Source organism: Pezoporus occidentalis, unplaced genomic scaffold (genome assembly GCF_034315485.1).
Source record: "Pezoporus occidentalis ecotype Australia unplaced genomic scaffold, CSIRO_AGI_Poc_V1 ctg37, whole genome shotgun sequence".
Lineage (NCBI taxonomy): Eukaryota > Metazoa > Chordata > Aves > Psittaciformes > Psittacidae > Pezoporus > Pezoporus occidentalis.
Genome location: NW_026915691.1, coordinates 4294743 through 4314540, shown reverse-complemented (window position 1 = coordinate 4314540; position 19798 = coordinate 4294743). Strand labels below are relative to the sequence as shown.

The window sequence follows — 19798 nt, the reverse complement described above, 5'->3', positions numbered from 1 at the left end:
TTCTGATTACACTTATAGTTTTTGATTTCCCTTGATCACATCTTAGTTCCTTAAAGATTACATTTTCCTCTTCAGCTATGGAAAAATCGTATGTGGAATTTATGCACTATCAAGTTTTGAATTAGTACAAATAGGAGAGATATGAGAAATTCTGGTATCATTATACAAAGGTAAAAGGGAATGTTCTTCGTGTCCACCCACCAACTGCAGTCAAAGGACCATACACAGCAGTGGGGGAACCAACTAATCCAGCTAATTATAAAGAAGCTTTACTGCAGAGGGTATATTCATACAGAGAACATTTGCAGCTAAGAGAGAAAAGATTTTCAAAACCCATCTTAGCATAAAATTGGAGTGTCCTCCATGGACACTTCGAATCAGTTGGAAAAAGACCTTCCAGATGACACATATGTCTGACTGTAGAGAGATAGTTCTATTGAGAGACAATAAAGTAACTTCTTAATTTCACGAGTCATCACCAACTGTTTGTAACCCTTCAATCACCGTTTTCCTGGGTTGATGTGATGACTCAGAGGATGCCTGTCTCAGATCCAGCCTGATGTTCTGGTCCTCTGCATTTCTAGTAGCACTGTCAGGATTGCCTCATTGGAGAGCGATGACTGCAAACCTCTGCTAAGAAAGTATTTTTAGGGCTAAATCCTTATTTATTCTTGAGGAGCAGGCTGGTGAGCCCTCGCTTTCGCTTCTCTTTCTGACATACACCCTACACTGGCACTCTCTGCCCTTTATGTTTTGCTTAGTTCCTTGAATTATAACTTTTAGGTTTTCACTTCAACTTTTCCGCCTAGCTTTACCCATCAGTTTCCTACTGTAAACAACTGTTTTGCCTGCTAGATGGCACTGGACATCCACTAGCGCTGGGACTGAAGGCAGATGGCACTGAAGAGCTGTAAGGGCACACGGCCACCCTTTGGTCGTTATTCTATTTACTTTCTGCAATGGCATTTTCTTTGCTCAGATTACTTCATTCCTCATCCACAGCACTGCCCTGCCACTATAACAGTTCTGCCCGTGTCCTCTTCCTGTTTTATGATGAGTATAAACGTGCTAGTAGCACTGCTATGGAGGATTGGAGCTGTTTCTGAACCCATCAGTTGGTTGAAAACAATTAAAACCAAACAGAAGCCCTGAAATTCCTCTGGGTTTCAGCCATTGACTTGATTTGAGTCCAAGTATTTTGCAAGCAATCTGATTTGGGGGGATAAAATTAATTAAACTTTTCTGCCTAAAAGCAGCATTACAGAGCTATTTGTGAATAGATACTAAGGGCTAATATAAGGCTGGTGTGAAATCTGCTTGTTCTTGCATTCTGGTCTGAATTCTTTGTATATCGTTAGGACAAACATCCTTGGATGTGCCGTGTACAATATATTCATCAACACACCAAAGAGGAAGCTGATGCTTTCATCTGTGCCTGCAGAGCACCCAGCATAACCCACTGTTGCTGTCCTGACTGTGAGCTTCTCTAACTAAATGTTAAAAACCCCACAGTCAAAACAAACTAGAAAACAAAGTTAATCACAGATATCTGCCCAGACACACAAGAGCCTCTTTCTTCAAAGTATCCACTAGCCCTCATGAAGATACCCCTTGTGACACAGCATCTGTAACCAGAGTGCCATCATCACCATTGTAGCCCAGTCTGTCACTTGAGAATGCTGTTCTCTGCACCTACATAATGAGTTTGCTTTTCATGTACACAGGCAGATGTCTCAGCCAGTGCCAGATGTGCCCACAGTGGGTGTGATTTCTTGGAACCTGAGGGTGTACCCTCTGTTTGGATGGCAAGTTCTGTGGCTGTGGTTGCTTGGAGACATTACTGGTATCAAGGTATCTGCCTTGCATGCCTGTAGATGTTTTCCAGGTAGGTGTGGTCATACTTCTACCTGGCTCATCAGATTCCCCACAGATGTCCATGGATCTAGTGACAGAGCCAGGTCTGGCTTTCTCATTAATTCTTTTTCAACCTTATAATTATCATGTATATATGAAGCTGAATGCAGTGCTGCATCCTACCATATCATTTCTAGGTGCCAGACACCTAATTTCTATCTTTTTTTTGTCTCCTCTCCACTAAGAATGTGTCTCTCTCTCCATTTCCTAAGGGATGCTCAAAACTGATCATGCCCAAACCTAGAGAAGATTCAAATAGAAGCAGAGCTTTTCACAGATTAAATCTTGTGTGGCATTTTAGTATGTCTCTCCCCTTCCTCCCAACCTTTTTCATTTCCCTCACTCGGAAAAGTTATCACGTGCTGAAATGCTTGTGCCTTGAGCCATTCCTGTGCAACGCCTGGCACCTCTGCTCAACTGTCTGCAGAACGTGGGTTTGAAGTAAGATGCTGGTCTGTGAAGCGGCAGGGGCACGCAGACTGTTCTGCTGACTCCTGCTGGGGTGGTGAGCTTCAGCGGAAGGAAGGAAGATTGAGGGCAGATGGTGGCATTGTTGAGGTCTTGAGATGCCACACAGATTCACAAAAGTGGCTATTTCTAAACCCAAATGTCTAAACCTGCTTGAAATAACTCTATGATGCATTTTCTCCCTGTTTAGATAACACGGCACAAGGACTTCTGTGTATTTGCCTACCAATTCCTCTGGCACAGCGTGAAGCAAATGGCTACCTACACCTCCCTGGCTATTTGCAAGGCCACTTAGCTTTAAAATACAGCCAAGAACTGCACCACCAATTTTAAATTAACTTTCCTGGTGGGGGGAAGAGTCTTGAATTGATCCTTATCTACTTCACTGGGTCTTGTGCTGACAGTCCGGTTTGCTGTTCTCACCACTGTTAAAGTGTTCTGCTCTTTATTGGGTGTACTGTGAACAAACCCACCAGTCCAGAACTTTCTGATACGGCTGTTGTGATTTGCCTTATCTTTATTTGCTCCTCAAGCCACTTTGGTAGGGCTGAAAAAACCATGTCATGCAAAAAAACTTTGAACTCTGGATGAGCAACTAGAAAATACCATTATTATCAAGGAAGGAGAGCTTAGGCTGCAGCTGGGGTCCAGCTGAAGTGCAGGGAAACTGCAGGGATCTGCACAGGAAGTGGCTGAGAGTCGCTGGCGTGGAGGCTATTAGGGAATTCTTAGAGATGTGTTAAATGGTAGGCTCAGCTTCACTAATGAATCACCTTGCTCAGGCTACACAGAGTTTTGGTTATAGGCGTCTTTGAGGGCACAGAAGAAAAGAAAACGTCATCTCGCACATGCAGCTAATACAGTGATTCCTACACGGGATAGAGGAAGACCTGAGCATGACAACAATAAAAATGTTTATATGCATCACTCCTGTTACTACAAATTAATTAGCTGTTGAGGGAGAAAGTGCTACAAAGGTATAATTCCGATTTCTGCACAGTTGTACTTTGTGGCAATGGTCAGGAAAACTGAGATGGTATCAGTTCACGTTTTACAAAATAATAGTGTGAGCTTGTGGGCTGTGCACATCCAAATAGCCCCTGCTTGCTCAGTGTGATTACTGATGTGCTTAGAGTTAAGCACGCATAAAAGTCTTTGCAGGACCAGGGATGCAAAACAGAAATAACTTTTCCCCTCGATATCTTTCCAATAGGTAAGCAACTAAAAAAGGAATAAAAGAAAAAAGCACGAACTAAAACTTTAGATTTCTACAGATTCTGTGGGTGCAAAGGCCATGTCTTCATCTGTGCCTTGGGTGGTGCAAAACACACTGTCAGTTCTTAACAAACAGACACGAGCGATAAAAAGCTAATATGCAAATTGACCTATACACGAGGATGTTTTCCTAATTTGTGTGTAAACCTCATTTCGGATTCCAATACATGTCTAATCTGTATCATTTCTCTTAACTCACACTTGAGACATCAGTGACGGGAGAAATAACCTTAACAAATGCCTTTTTCAGTGGTCGGAACCCGGCGGGAGCAGCAGCACTCGGGTGGCCGGAGGTAGGGCTGGGGTCGGGGTGCGGGTGGTGGGGAGGGATGGGGGAAGCCCTGGTCCCTCGGTGGGAACGACCCAGCTCCGCGTCTCTCTCCCAGCCCCGCCGCGGCAACATTTATTGCAAAAGCAGGAAATTGCTTATTACTAAACTAGCTGGCCAGGGAGCGGGAGCCGATGCTGTTCCACCCTGGCACAGCACTTGCTTAGCTGCTGCTTCCCCTTGTTCCGCTCTTTCTCCTTCTTCTTCTTCCCCCTCTTTCTCTCCTCTCTGCCTCTCTCTCCTCTTCTTTTTTTCATTTTGGCTTCTATTCAAATGTGGGTCAGGGGTGAGCGGCTCCCAACGTCACAAGCTTGCAAGATGGCGCTGGGAGGAAGGCTGTGAGATGAGGAACAGGCTGGTATAAACCGAGAGGACAGGAGAGGGAGAGGAGGAGGAGGAGGAGAGGGGAAGGGGAAGAAAAGCTGCTGCTCCAGATGCAATAAGAAGGTAACGCGGAGCGGGGCGCGGGTCCCGCTCGGCCGGCCGGGCGCTGCCGGGCTCCGCCGTGCAGCCCAGCCCCGCTCCCCGCTCTTTATTCGCAGCCCCGGTCATTTGCCCATCTGCCCGGGGCCGCTCGGGAGAGTCGCCGGGGTGGCGGCGGTGTCCCCTTGTTCCCTGCCCTGCAGCAGCCGTGCCCGGCACCAGCGGTAGCTCCACTGAAAAGAACAGGGGGGTCATTTTCTTGTCCCCCTTTACCCCACTCCCCGTGCCCCAGGCCCCCTCCCCTCGCTCTGCCGGCGCGCTGCCCACTTGCTTTCGGGGCTGGGGCGTGCATACGGTGAGCCGGCCACCGTGCCTGCCTGGGGATCGCTAATGCTGGTTATTTGGTTGAAGCGGCTGAAAACTTTCCCCTCCTCCCGTGCCATTTGTGTGTATGTGTGTGTGTGTGTGCGCGGTGCCCCTTCCCCGGCGGCGCTGGGGTCGGGCGGGGGCCGCAGCTGCTGCCCGCGGGGCCGGCGGGCGCGGAGGGGACCGGCGGGGCGGGCAGGCAGCCCCGGAGCGGCAGCAGCCTTCTCCCCATCCCCTCTCGCCGCTGAGAGTGAGCCGTATTTTGTTTTAATTGATTTTACCCCCCGAAAGGAGGGAGCGGAGCCTCGGGGTGCCGGGGGGCGTGTTTGTGCTGGGGATCCGGCCGCATTGTGGCGGAGAGGGCAGGGAAGGGGCTCCCGGGACTCGCATCGCCTCCATCCCCCCCGCAGTCCATCCGCGGGGCCGCTAGGAGACGAGCCAGGCCCGGCATCCCCCAACCCCAGCGCCGGCCCCACCAAGCACCCCCTGCCCCACCGGGACCACGGTGAACTTTTGCCCCGGCTCCCCGCTTCCCCGCCGCCCCCCGTGGTCGTTCGCGATCGCGGAGGGAAGGACCCGCTCGCTCTGCCCGTCGCTGCGGGTCTCTGGCTTTTGTTACGGCACCGCTCGGACGCAATGGACGGAGCCGGGATCGCGCACCCTCCCGCGGCCGCGGTCTCCCGGGACCCTGCCCGCCGGCTTTGTGCCCGGGGGCAAGGCGCGCTCCCCGGCCCCGCCAGCCGGGAGCAGAGCTGTGCCCCCCGCTTTAACATAAAACCAGTTCAATTGTCCGTCCAGGCCGGCACTATGCTGCCGAGGCGCGGTACGCTGTAATTCCGGGAGCCGGGAGGCTGATAGCCGCCCGCGGCTGCCCGGTCCCGGGGGAACGGCGCCGCGGAGCCGGGCCGCGCTCCACATCCCCAGGCGCGCCGGTGCCGGTGCCAGCTCGGCGGCGGGGGAGCCGCGCTTTTTGTTTTGTTTGGGGTTTTTTTTCTGGTTGCATTTAAAAGCAAAGGAAAGCCTGCGGGGAGGGGGTGGGGTGGGGTGGTGGGGTGGGGTGGTGGAGGCTGTGTGCGCGGTACGCGGGGGAACCCGCGGTGCCCGCAGCGCCCAGCCTGCTCCCCGCCTGCTCCCGGCCCCTTTTGTATAGGACGGAGAAGTCAATTATTGACTCCGCTTGGCCCGGTCCCAGGTGGCGGCTCTCGGGGCACCCCCCGCGCCCCTGTTATCGTGGGTGCCAGCCGCGCTGTACCCGGGGAGCGCGTACGGACACGCGCGGGGAATCGGTGATTGGGAACTTTCTGCTGCCTTTGGAAACTCGGGCAGCCCCGGCGCTTGTTGAGGCGCGGAACTTCGCGTTCAGCATCCGCGAGTGGGGCGGGTGCAACCTTTACATCGAATTGCTGCATTATATATGAGCCCGAGCAGAGGGTTCCACAAGTCACCCTGGGTGTCACTGAGCCGTTAGAATGAATCTAAGAGAGCAGCCAGAAACAAGTTAAGAAGAGCATCAACACTGCATTCTGCTAATAAAATGTCCTTTGGCCAAAACTGGTTTAAATTTGTTGCGGAATGCTGTTTATATTTGAATGGCTCCCATGTTTTTCCACAAATTAAAGGGGAAAACAATATGCAATAGTCACTTTCATTGGAAAATGTCAGAACTATGAGCAGATGTTTGCTGTGCTTGATAAATACACTGTATAAACAACTAGTATTTCAAGATGACTTACTACTATTTTGTATGACTCAGAACTATTGTATATACTACAGTGGCTCTGGAGAGAAAGCTGTGAATGAGTCCTTAGGATTTCACAGCAAATACATGGGGAAAATGACATATGGAAAGAAAATTGACTTATTTCCACAACTGCAAGTGGCCTCCTTTTGCGCCTTTTCATTAGCAATCTAATCCTAAAAGCATTAGGAGCAATTATTTGCAGTGGTGCCTGACATTCTAGGTCTAATTATTGAAATCAGTTTAACTTTTGATGGTTGACCCATTAGGTCAAATCTGTGTGCCCTTTGTTATATTTATTTAAAAAAAAAGGAGAAGGGAGGGGGGGATGTCTTCAAACTTGCCACCTGCTACTGACATATCATTTTAGCTCCGGAGGAGATCAGCAGTAAGAATAAGCAACCTCTTACATTTGTTACTTTCCATTCTAACACGGGTAAGGGAACCCTGCGGAAGTGCCTTGTTCTTCTGCGTCCAAAATCCATTGCTTAAGCACGGCAGACTTGCATGGCCGCAGGGGTGTGAGCAGGAAGAATGGGAGAACCCGAGGATATGGCAGGTTTTTTGTACGTCCTGCTTCCCTAATCTATGGGGAATGCAGATGAGATGCACATAGGTAAAAAGGATGGGTTTTCAGTGTTTGGGAAAGAAGCTTCTTCCAAGGATCTGGCAGAGCTCTAAATCTTTAATGCATGAAGAAATAGCTCACGTTAGTATTCACATACGTTGCTGGGCAGAATGACTTATGGATGTATAGATAGTAATAAGTATTGCAAGATGCTTGAAGCACTTGGTATCACGTGAAAGGCTGTAGTGTCAGTGCTGAATTGCTTGGCAGAAGCCAATGTGTGACAAGGAGTCGGGGGAGAGAGGAGAGGAAGAGAAGGTGAGAGGCCTTATTTCAGGAGGGTACCAGTTCAATTTATTTTGATTAGTCATTTAAAACAACTAGAACACAACCTAATGCTAATCACTTTGGCTGTGTAATGGATTGAAACTCTCTAAACCAGCCACCACAGCCCAAAATCGGTGGTCACAACGTGAAATTTGAAGTAGTGAACAGCAGGACTTGCAATGAGAGTTCTCATTTTCTAGCATTTTTACAGCCTGTAGTAATTAAGAACTGTCAAACATAGACTGTGTTGTGCATTGCTTTGACCTTGTATAGAAAATAGTGTGTGGCTATTCTCTGAACTCCTGCTACCTTCTTTGGTGATAGATGTAGGGAAATAGGATAATGTTTGAAAACCGAGGTGCATTTGCCTTCATAGCAGAACTCCTGTTTGTGCTGACTGCAGCATTTAACCCTCTCATCCAGTCTGATGAACATATCGTAGCCTGATAGGTAGAGGCTTTGGTGTGATGAGCATGCCATGTTTTCTGTACTGAAAACCCAGTTTCCCATCCCTTAACCAAACCTGGCTGAGAAAATGTATGAACAAAACTGCGGTTTCTGACAACATTCAGGGAAGAATGTTGCCACAAAGCTTCATTGCAGTGCAGCAGCAAATGTGGAGTGGAAGAAAGCAGAATCACATTTGTGCCATAGCCATTATACTGGCTGCACTGTGACAGGCGAGGCTCAATGGAAAGGAGGACATGCCCACCCTGCTGGGTTTGGAGAAAAATTAACAGGGCTCAGCTGTGGGATTGCCACAACAGAGCATCGTCCCAACCATAAGCAGGAGAACATCTTTTAGAAAATAAAGATGACTTCTCCTTTGGTTTGCTGTGGATTGCTCCAGTGATTAAACATCTAGGGCTGCTTCAATTGGTTTTTATCTTGCTGTAGTATTGGGAACAAGGACAGTGCATTGCAGTCGAGATTTCACTCTGCTGAGCAGTAGCTCGTTGACAAAGCAACTGCACTGGTTTGTTTAGGTCTTTTTTTAATCAGGGGTGACTGTGTGCTTACTGCTCTCAAAACCAGCAGAAAAAATGTGAAAAAAGAGTTCCAGAGAGTTGTATTTTCTTGTTCAGTTACGTCTCCAGGTTCCAACAGGATGCCAATTTTAAGCTGGGTTTCTTTCCTTGAAGTGTACACGTATTACAAGCTAGCTGTCCAAACTTGTGAGTTACTCACGCTTGTTTGCAATTCCTGGAAAGAAAATTCACCCTCCAGTGCTGGCTCCCGCAAAACAAGGAAGAACTGAAACAGTGAGGTCAATCCTCAATTTTAAGCTGATATAAAATGGGTTGTTACAATAGCTGTAAGGAGGAGACTACAACACTGCAATAGCTGTACCTGCTCGAAGTGACAGGTGGGAGAAATTCTGTTCTTTTTCATCTGTGTTTGGATGACGGCCCAGTGCTGGCCACAAACTGCAATCCAGGATTAATCCTCACATACTGTTTTCTTTCTATAGATCAGATTTCTCATTTTGTTAATAAGCACAGCCTAGCATGCACTTCAAGTCAGCTGTTCTGGAGTGGAAGCAACAGGGTTTTGCATTATTGAAATGACGGCTCTCGTGCCTTCCTAGAGCCCGTATTGTTTGACCAGGGCAGGGCGGAGGGTGATCCTTGTAATCACAAATACTAAACAGGGATTCCAGTTACTGATTTTACTTAATGAAAAGGGGAGGGGAATGTTGTTTATCCGGGATTACATACGTACTATGTAACATTTTCAGATGTGCGCACTGTGGATTTGAAGGGGCTAAAGAGTGATCTTTTAAACCAAAAACTTCAAACAGCGGTTTGGAACTAGACCTATTGTGGGAAACTTCCTTCAGCACTGACTCTCTTGCTGATGTGGAAATGACAAACTGCTGTGGTCTCCTGCGGAAAGTGCAGAAAACACATGCACTGACAGCTAAGCTGGGAGAGGAAGGGTCCTAGTCTTCAGCTGGCAATAAGAAGTTTAGAGAAGTGCAGGGAGTTTCTTGCTCAACACTGTCATCAGGGGCTGTTCTCCTAGTAAAGACAGCCCTGAAAACAGGGTATACTTCTTGCTTCTGTCACTGAATGTTCTGAGAGATCTATGCAGGGACGTGGAACAACTCCCTCTTGTTCTTTCAGCTTTCGATAGTGGATGGAAAAACTTGCCAACGTTTTCCTCACCCAGGTTCTCGATGAAAGGTAGAAAGCGTTTCATGTCAGTATGCTGGCCTGAGGCACTCGCTGTCCTTCAGTCTCTTGGGTGAAGGAAGAGGAGGTAGCTTTCAATAATATATCAGTTTGCCCTATCCACTCCCTTCCCCCTCCAAACTGAGCACTGTGCAAGATAAAATTGCCTTCAGTTCAGTCTTCTGCCATGAGTTTTAAGAGATACACTACAGGCTGACTGGGGAAGAGGCCTCATATGGTAAACAACCTCACTCTGCTCTTCATGCTGGGCTAGTCCCATTCATTCCTGGCCTGGTTTAAGATGACAGGGGTGTACAGCAGATTCCTTCCCCTAAATGTGTGCTCATTTCCCGTTGTATAAAGAACCATTCAGTATGTGGATTCAGTTTTCCAGGAGTCACATAAAGACACTGCCATGTAGGACTCTACTTACTGCATTTCCATCTGCTGTCAAGATGCCACCAGCCAGTTTGACAGTTTGGAAACCTTTTCTCTTGCCCGATAAAGAACAGGATGGAGTAATTTGCATTGCCAATTTTAACTGAGAATTGAAATCAGCCAACAAGAAACCTTACTTTAAAGCTTGCTTGTTTGTCTATGTGGTTGTTAGTTACTCTCCAGTGGAAAGACTGGATCTCACTGGTTTTTACCTATTAAAACATGTATGGATGTGCAACTAAAAATAACTTTGAAGTAAATCTGGTACTATTTTCTGCTGAGCAGGAGGGCAGGATTTAATGTATTCAAGCTATGATTTAACATGCAAATCAGAAACAAAATTAATATACTATGTTATTGTTTCTGAGAAATGAATCAAACGACTTCTTATATAGCATTAAATTCAATGAAATGCTAAATCTGAGTATACTGAAGTGTTAAATAAAAATATTTGGAAAATACTTTCTCCTCAAAATACTTCCTGGCAACCTTCCCAGGTCTCTTCCTATGTGACTTACTCTATAATTCTTATTCAGCTCCATTTTAAATGCAAAGCAAAGGAAATGTTCATTAAGCAAAAAGGAACTGAGTATTTTCTAGCTATGCTCCTCTTCTGTGAGTTTAGAACTAGCAGATGTTAGTCTCTTAACACCTAGTTTTGATTTGGCGGGAAGGAAGCTTTCTTGCCCTTCTGCCCTTCCTCAAATATCAATTGCTGTGTGCAGTCTGAAAGAACTAGTTTTTGAACTAAAACTGAAAAAAACATCTTCTTTGTCCCTTTACAAAAGGCTCCTGATGCAAAAGGTAAGATAAGTGCCCGGGCTGGATGAAACAGTGAAGTAGTGGCTTTCTCTGTTTAGGGGTTGACTTGCCTCAAAACTTCACTACCAAAAAAATATTGAAGACTGACTTACTTTTAATAAACAAGACCTGTTTACAAGCAGGTTTGCTATTATGCCAGGGTGCAGTGAGACATGAACTGATGCTGCTTTTATTTAATGTTATTTACCCTGGAAGGATGAGGTGCTTCGTTATTCCTAGTTTCTGTTTACCCTCTTGAAGTATTCAGAATGATGCTCACGTGGAACTCTTTGCATCAAACTTCTCAAGTCCTTGAAAAAGGCTCTTTGTTAGTTTTCCAGGCAGTTCAAATGCTCTTTGATAATGTGATATTAGTGACGTGATTATGTCTTGTCCTCAGAGAAAAATGTGGATGTCCTTCTAGGCAGGAAAAATATCTACCAAAGTTGTAGATGGCAGAGAATCCACTAAAAATAAAGGTCTGTGCACATCTATGAGTTGTATATAGCCAGAACTGTAGTACCAAAATGCTCAACAAAAGGTATTTTGGCATGAGAGTTGTCATGTAATTCTTCAGGTGTCAGCAGACTGACGTTTGGCTGAGCATGTTTTAAAAGTAATGTAACTTTGGACTGAAAAAGTTTTACCCAGAAAACTTGGTTATAGGTACTTACTGTTATGAATTGGTGCAGTGGTTAAAGGTATGCACACATCTAATACTTCCGGACGAGTCTGTGGTCTAGGGAATTCTGGGTTCAGTTTCTGTCACTGATTTAAATTTTCCATGCTTTGGTCATGAAGGAAGTTAAGCAGCTTAAGTTTTCTTCATCTTTAAAGTACAGAGAATACAACATCCTTGGTTTATCTTGTATATTTATATTATAAATGCTTATACTTAAAAGTCTGCACAATGGGACCCTGACCTCAGCAAGGGCCTGTAAATGCTGTCATCATACACAGAGTTCTAATACAGCTTCAAAATGGTAAAGCTGCCAAAGGACTAAGGCTTCAGTATTATGCAAAACCCACAGTGGGGGAGGAAGAAGAGAGCAGATTGCTCTCCAGTCCTTCAGAAATGCTACATTTCTTAGTCTCCGCTGTACTTTATCAAACCAGGCTTTCAGAATTGTAATGAAAATTGCAACATGCCAACTATAAAAACTATTCACTTTTTGTGACAGCATTGAAAATATTAACGAGACTTTATCCCCCTGCAGCGAACACTGGGGTGTTTTTTGGAGGTCTGTTTTGCGCTGCCAGTTTCTTCCTGGGAATAAATAAATGTCTCTAACTAACCCCTTTCGGGATGTGCAGAGCAGCAGCTTGTCTTTTTTGTCTTTCCTCCCTGGGCTGCGTGGTGCAGCACCGGCGTCCTGCGTGACGAAACAGTCTTGGAAGTTCTTGGAAAAGCACTTCCGTTTGCTCTAGGTAAAAACTGTGTTGGCAGCAAACCCAACTCTGCTGTTTACAAGCTGGCAGCATTCTTAAGTGAACTCCAAGAAAAGTGGTTTAATGTATGCGGTTCTGCATATCCATCCAAGACGCAGAGGTGTTTGAGACTGTTGGCCTGGTATTATGGGTGGTGCCTCTGGAGAAGGAATGTCTTGAGTATTTCCCCAGGTGTGGACCTCTTTTTAGTAGCTGTAGTCAGCTGGCTTATCCCAGTTTGCTGGGTCTCCCAGTGTCTGGTTGCTACTTATAAGTGATGGCTTTAATTACTCTAGTGATACTCCTTAGCTCCTGAGTAAGGGAAAATTGGACCTGAGCACAGAAAGAGGACTGTAAGCCATTACCTTCATTCTGACAATCTACTTTGGTGGCTAAAAGAAAGAGTTGAATATGAGAATTTGTTTGCCCCTGATTTGTTGCTTGATTCTGCCTGTGTAAGGACATGGTATTTTGCAGATGGGCTGAATTTCCATTAGCATTTAATGAACAGTAAATAACAGTAGTGGCTGCTATTGTCTAATATTTCACCCTGTTAATTGTGCAAGAGGGTTTCAAGCTGAATGCTGTACTAATAATTCAGTATCCTGTAAGTGGAAGCAACTGCAGAGAAAAACTAGTATGTTTGATAGTGCTGTAGTACTGGAAATCACACTGTTATTTAAAAGCTGCATGAGGGTGTAACTAACAATAGAGGACAGTCATGAAAGGAAAATATATTTCAAGGGTCCTGCTGGAACAGTGAACACTGGAGTATGTATTAAAATATTTGCCTATACAGCAAAGAGGTCCTTTCCACCCAAGGATCTCATAATGCCTTCATAATTACTAATCAGAGATTTACAGCTGTGTCTCTGCCATCTTCATATAACCTTTTTTGAGATGTTTATATGAGTTTCTGAAAGCTGCAGAAGGGTTCTTCCATACAGAACAGAAGCCATGGCCATAGCCAGACAAACCAGCTTCCACTCCCAGTACACGCAAATGACTGATTAAGCACCCCAGTTTCTCTCTTGCACTTGTAACAAATAAACAAAATCTCCCTCTCCCTCCAAATTTTGAGAGTTCATACGAAACGAGACCTGGCTTACCTGACGCCAGCCGTAATGTTTCAAAAGACTTATCACTAGTTTTCTACCTAATACCCAGAGAATCTAATACCATATGCCAGAGGCTTGGGATGTTCCCCATCCATGAACTGGTTGGACAAGAAAGGGGGAAAGGACTCCAGGTGAGTCCAAGCAAGTTTCCATGTGAATCTACTCTGCCATTATTCAGAATATTTGCCTATTTGCGCTTGCTTCCTCTGTGGTTACGCATGGACCATGGACCTCTGCGTCTGTCTGTAACAGCTAGGGCTGTACCCTCACCAAAAAGCAAAAAAACAAACCCACCAACCAAACCCAAAGCACTTCCCCTAAGCCTTCTTGGAGAAAAAGCAAAGCATGTCCCCTTTTGAGGTGGAGGGGAAGCTGCTTCATTACAATGGCTTTGACCATCACTGATGGTGAGTGGGAGGGTATCTGACAGTGTTAGCTCTGTGGATTGACTGGCTGGGATCATGTTTTTGTAAGTGAGAAGGTAGCAGCTGTCCTTTGTGGTATGCAGGACGCAGCGTTTCAGGGCAACTTGCAGCCTTTTTTTCCACAAGAACTGCTCCATGCTGTGCCATGCTGCTGTCCCACTCCTCCCTCCTTTGTGCCCAGGGAGGGGAAGGGGCTGGGTGCCCACCAGCAATGCTTGACTGGCACAGGGAAAGCAAGCCTGCCTCTGCTAAACTTAGACATCACTGGAGATGAATCAGTCAAGTATGTTGTTTTGCTTTTGTTTTCAGTTCCCAGGTTTTCAGACCTTTGGGGAAAAGGGTGTCAGCATCCTGACTGAAGTCAGTGTAATGCCAGGGTGTGGGATTTCCGTAATTCAGTGCCTGTCTTACTGCTTTTTAACAAAATGTCTGAAATTAAAGAAGAAGAGAGGTGGTTTTGCAATAAAATAAAAGAATGAACGGTGCAAAGTGGTTGTTGGTCAGATCAGAGTCTTCAGGAGAAACTGTCTCTAATAGATGTCATTGTAAGGGTAATGCTGCACTTGGCACCACAAATTAGATTTAATGCCATAAATGGAGATAAAGCACATTGCAGCTGACAATATACTCCCAGACCATGTCCCTGGGTAAAGAGCTTGCAATGCAAGGCACAAATAGGTGCAGCAGAGATAACTGACTGGGGGGGGTCAGATTCTGCAAGTGCTTACTCAGGCACTTTGCTTGAACTCAGTCTGGAGTAAGAGCTTGCACAATCCAGCTGGAGGAGCGGGGCTGGAGCTTTATAGCTGTTGGGCAAAACAGAACTGCTTGGGGGTTTTATTTATTTTTTAAGTGCCTGGTGAGGCTGGCTTCAAGTAAAAGCCCGCTTCCGACCCTGACTTGCCTGCCTGTTTATTTGCTGCTATCACCTGTAACCCAGAATTGCAAAACTCCTGTGGATACACAAGTGATGCCTCTGCAAAGTTCCCCTAGCAAAACTTCATCTGGATTTTAAAAGCACATGCTTCTTTCAAACCCCTCAGCTATGGAGTTCAGGCTCAGCCTGGTGGGGTGAGAACATTATGGACTAGGTCAGAGGGCCACATCGAATGCTCTGGGTCCAGTTTCCCAGGCTGATCTGTTGCCTGAGCTCTTTGAAGGGAGCGGAGCACCTGCAAATCCCCTTCTGGGGATTCCCTTAAAATGTGGGGAAGCCTCCAACAGGTGTGTGGAGCTGGCATGGCCTTGGCCCAAGGTGGGGAGAGGTGCAGCTGGGACACGTCTGAACCTGCACTTGGGCTGGAGCAGGGAATCAGGCTGTAAGTGGTAGCTGTTCTCAGGTCCTGTGTGTCCCTGAACAGAGGGAAGGGATGCTAACCTCCACCAGGCCCAGTTCAGTAAGATATTCCCGTTAGGAAGCAGGCAGCGGGCAGGGGAGTTGCAGCTGCTTGTCCCCCCGCTCCGAGAGGCAGTGAATTGGCAGCCAGGGCAGATGCTGACTAATTGTATCAGGAAAGACGTGGGAGGCGATAGAGCTGATTCAGGTCCCTGGGTTGAAAATCCTGAGCCCGGCTGGGTGAATGCCTGATTAATGTATTTTCTCCTCAGATTCATTTGCTTTGAGGTCACGGTTCAGAAGCTCAAGAGCAAACAGGCAAGACATTCCGAGTCTTGCTGGATGTGTGTCACACTCACTGCCTAGGTGCTCTCCATTTGAAAGGCTTTGACAAAGTGAAGTCCAGATAGACAGAGGTACTACTGTGTCAGTGAAGGCTCTGCTGGGATGGCAGCATGGGTAGCGGTTTGAATCTTTCTTTAAGAGGCAGTTCGTTGGCTGGCATTAAACTCATTCCTTCTGATGGGTCATTGGATTTTCTTCATAAGAGCTTTCTGGCTTGTTTTAAAAACTTAATGTTTTAGATGTAAATAAAGTATTTTCTTTTGCTTTCACTGAAAAGAGTGTAAGCACTTCATCCAAGTAGGAAAGAAAAGCATGATTATTCATATGAAATCAGTCTCTACAGTGAATGACTGAATGAGTAAGTCCAACTGCAAGAGTACATCAGTTCTACTGAGGGCAACAGACTCTTTAATTCTGTTAATCCCCAGAAGCCTTAGAGAAAAATATGTTTTCTCCCTCCTGCTTCTTGTCAGAGGATTTGGCAGAAAGAAATCTACCTCCTTCCGAATCTAGTTTCTAGAATGTATTTGCTCTTTAAGAACAAGTCAGCACAGTAATCCTGGTCCACGTTAACTGCCATGAAATATGGTGTTAACGTTTTTGCCCTATAGTGGCAGGAAATGGGATTTAAATTTTTTTCCCCTTGAATACAGAAAAGTTTAGGAGCAGGAATAAAAAAAAGAACCAAATCCTTACAATCCTCTCTTCGAGTCTTATTTCCATAAACTAATCTTGCAATTCATCTCATCTGCCTATTATGCAATTTGGTGTATGATTTAAATCATGATAGTCTTTAAATGCAAGTTGACACCTCAGATCTCTGTGCTGGCTTCAACTCTTAGTCCATAGTGTTTGCTTATTTCGATTTATGCTTTGGTTGTCTAACCTGTTGGATTCTTTGCTTCCTCCAGAATGCTCAGTTGTGAACATACTTGCTTTTTCCAAACATTTCTACCTATCTGCTTTATCAGTGTAACCAGTTCATTCCCTGGGCTGTGCCTATTCCTACCTGGTTTCTCTGTCTCTTTCCCCACAAACTTTGCACCATGTTTTGGTCTGTCCTTCACAAATGTAACACTGATTTCTTCACTGTAAGCTACTCCACAACTTCAGAGACTCACAGAATAGTCTAGGGTTACACGCATGCAAGTGTTTGTGTAGCATTTGTTGGTGCATGAAGACTCTCTTTACAATAAGATCCATGTTTTAAAACTCTCTGAAAACATCCTTCCAATTCTAATATTGAAGCCACTTGGCTCAAATCTTTTATTGCCTGACTTGTATGAAACTGATATACCAGTAAATAAGAAAGTATCATTGCAGTTCTCTTTAGGGACAGGGAAAATGAGGAACATCTAACTGACTTGCAGGAAAATCTTCTGGCTGTTCTACTGACAATGTCCTTCCACTTCCCTTAGTATACTTTTTAATGTTTGGTTAATTCTTCTGGAGCAGAAGAGTCATACGATAAAAGTTCTAAGGAATATTCTAAAAGATAAAAACTTTAATGTGTTGCTGCTTTGTTTTGCTCAATACCAGTGGTTAGATTGAAGCCTCTGTTTGTACAATTCCCACTTGTTCTTGACCTCAAACCTCCAGCCTGTGTCAAAGTCCTGTTTTCCAGAACTGCGTGCCCTTATGTCTAGGGAAAACTTGTGACTGATGGAAGGTTTGATACTGAATGCTCTCAATTCCTATTGAAATCAGTAGGTTCAGGGTGCTCATTGCTAAGATTAGGCCCAACAGCTAAGATGCAACTTGCAGATCAGATCCCTCCTGCAGCTGGGTCACAGGGCCTTGGAGAGAAGCAGTACATGGTTTCATTCCCTGCGATGGACAGTCTCAAGCCCTCTCATTAAATTGATCATTATTTGTTATACACACGCACATATGGACTCTTTCTCTATTTTAAATATATGTGAATAATACCAGACATAAGTGTTCCTGTGTGGAATAACTGAACTCGGCATTCAGTTACAACAGGAAAAGATGGGGTTTGGTACTTGGTGCTGAACAGCAGAGGCTAACTCATCAAATTTTTCCATTGCAAAAATGCTATGTCTGAATTTCTTAAATAGTGTGTGTCTATAATAGGCCCAGAGACATGACAGCACATGTGGAGGACATGAAGGGTAAGACACAGGGCATGAATTTTTCTGCAGGTTTTAACAAAGCCAGAATCTTCCGTGCCCTCTCTGCTCTGCCACACAGAACAAAAACCCCAAGGGGGGTGTTTCCAAAGTCATCTGAGAGCTGACAGCACAAAATGAAAGCCCCAAGGGTTTCTCCAGTCATTGAAGGGGCATCCACAGCCTATGAATGTGAAAAGGCAACTGAGCTGCACTTTGAAAGTGAGAGGATAGTGGCCTGGCACAGTCACTGGGGAGTCACTGAACAGTAAAGACTGCCACAATGTGGAACTCACGAGCTTGTGTTTAAAAAAGTCATTTGTTTAACTGGTCTGTGTCTTACTGCATGCTGGTGGCTGTTGGGCCCCAGATCCTGAATGTTCCTCCATCACCCTCCCCGTGTCTGTGTCTAAGTCAGCTTCCCTTTGGGGAAGTGTCCCTCTGGGACACTTGCTGTGGCATAAAGCTTGCTGGAAAATCCCAAAGCCATGCTTCGTTTCAGACCTGGGCATGTCAGATGCCTGGCTCTAACAAGTAACATGAGTTCTCTTCTGCTGTCTTTAGGAGGGACTGCCCATTTCTGTGTCTGGAGGCAAGGGCCCCCATAGCCTGTGAGCAGGAGTCTGCTCCCATTTTTGGCTCCATCACGCAGATACGCAAACTTTGGAAGTGAATGATGTTGTTGACCCATTATGCAGCTCATGGGGCAGAAAGCACTGCAGGAGGGAGCTGGAGGGCAGCATGGGCAATTCAGTTCCTGCTCCAGCCCATGTCTGCCTGAATCCCCATCAGGCAGAGCTGCTACATGGCCACTGTTACGGACAGTTGCACCTGATGTGTAGAGTTACTTGGCACGTTGTGGATGTAGTTTCCCATTGATTTTTGGTGGAATTGATTTATAGAGCTATTTAATGGAATTGATTCTTTTTACAACTTTTTTCCCCTCTTAAAGACCAATTGTTTTTCTTGAGTGATGGCTACAAGTTTGTGTTTGTGTATTAATATGTTCATGCACCAGCAATCCCAACAGTGTTCTTTCTACTTGCACTGCAAAAGAAAGCCTCAATCTCGCATGCCATCTTAAATTTCGATATTATATTTGATGTATGACCTGGAATAAATTAAACGTGCTAGAACTTGCAAGATGAAATCCTAGTGGTGGGTATAACCACAAGGCAGTGTTCTATTAAGCCAAGGACTGTGGAGAATGTCTGTTGTGGTTGTGTCTGGGTTATGAGTGGCTCCCTTTGGTTTAGTGTAGGTGGATATTTTTATTCTGCCTGGCTTGTGAACAAGGGGATGAAAATTCAGAATTTACCTACAAGAAGTGTAAGACTCTGCTGAGTTTTCCTTTACAAGCCCATAGGTAGGAACCACATTTTTATCCTAAACCAAATATTATTATTGTACTTAATGTCTTTCATTGATTGTCACTCCAGAGTGGCTTGCATTAGGAAAATGTGATATTCTGTACCCGGAGGAATACTATGAGAACGTGTGAATATCATCATTCTCTGTTATTGTTTTGCACTTTGCAGGTCAGTTCTGTCAGTAAGCTTAACTTGCAAATTTGTGTTGCGGTTTTAGGCTTCTTTCTTATTTCCTTCCTTTCTGTCTTTCTTCTTTCAAGAAGCACCAAAATAAATTTGGGCAGGATCTTAGCTCTGGGTGGGACTCCTGAGCCAGATATTATACCACCCAAATTTCCAGATTGGAGAGGTTTAAACTTGTGGGCTATCCTAGGATCCAGCTAACAATTGCCTGTCCTGATACAGTGAAATAAATAATCTCTGAAATAGCCAGCACCCAAGCCATACAAGGTATTAGTAATCCAAAAGTACCTCCTTGAATGGCAAAGTGACATAAACATGAACCATCACAGTTGTTCTGTGTGATCCCTGTGTGAAATCTAGCTAAGCGATTTGGCAGCTGTATGTAGTACTAACTGGAGCTTCCAAGCGGTGGTCTGATGTAGCCCTAAGCATAGTACATTTGGGTAATCTAGTTATCACCAGAGAAGTGACAGAGATAGAGTCAGCGCTAGTCAACATCCTATTTGAATAGAGCTCTCAACTTCATGACTGCTTATCAAAACTTCCACCCTTGGCCAGCTATAATCTGTAGCCATCTAAAAACTGTTGAGAACCCAGCAGGCCCCCCTACTGTGCATTTAACTTATACTGTGAGTTTAACAGGA

At 45.4% G+C, this 19798-nt stretch overlaps 1 long non-coding RNA gene across 3 annotated transcripts in view; it reads right to left on the bottom strand.

The window, feature by feature from the left end:
• LOC134170220 (uncharacterized) overlaps window positions 1-19798 on the bottom strand; it is a 218793-nt gene that overhangs the window by 42124 nt on the left and 156871 nt on the right. Inside the window, exon 6 of one of the 3 annotated variants that reach the window (XR_009967160.1) lies at window positions 6726-7098. The exons of the other annotated variants lie outside the window; for them this stretch is intronic. This is a non-coding gene — a long non-coding RNA (uncharacterized LOC134170220). Of the gene's footprint in view, window positions 1-6725; window positions 7099-19798 lie in introns of those variants that run through there. 3 annotated transcript variants of the gene reach the window in all.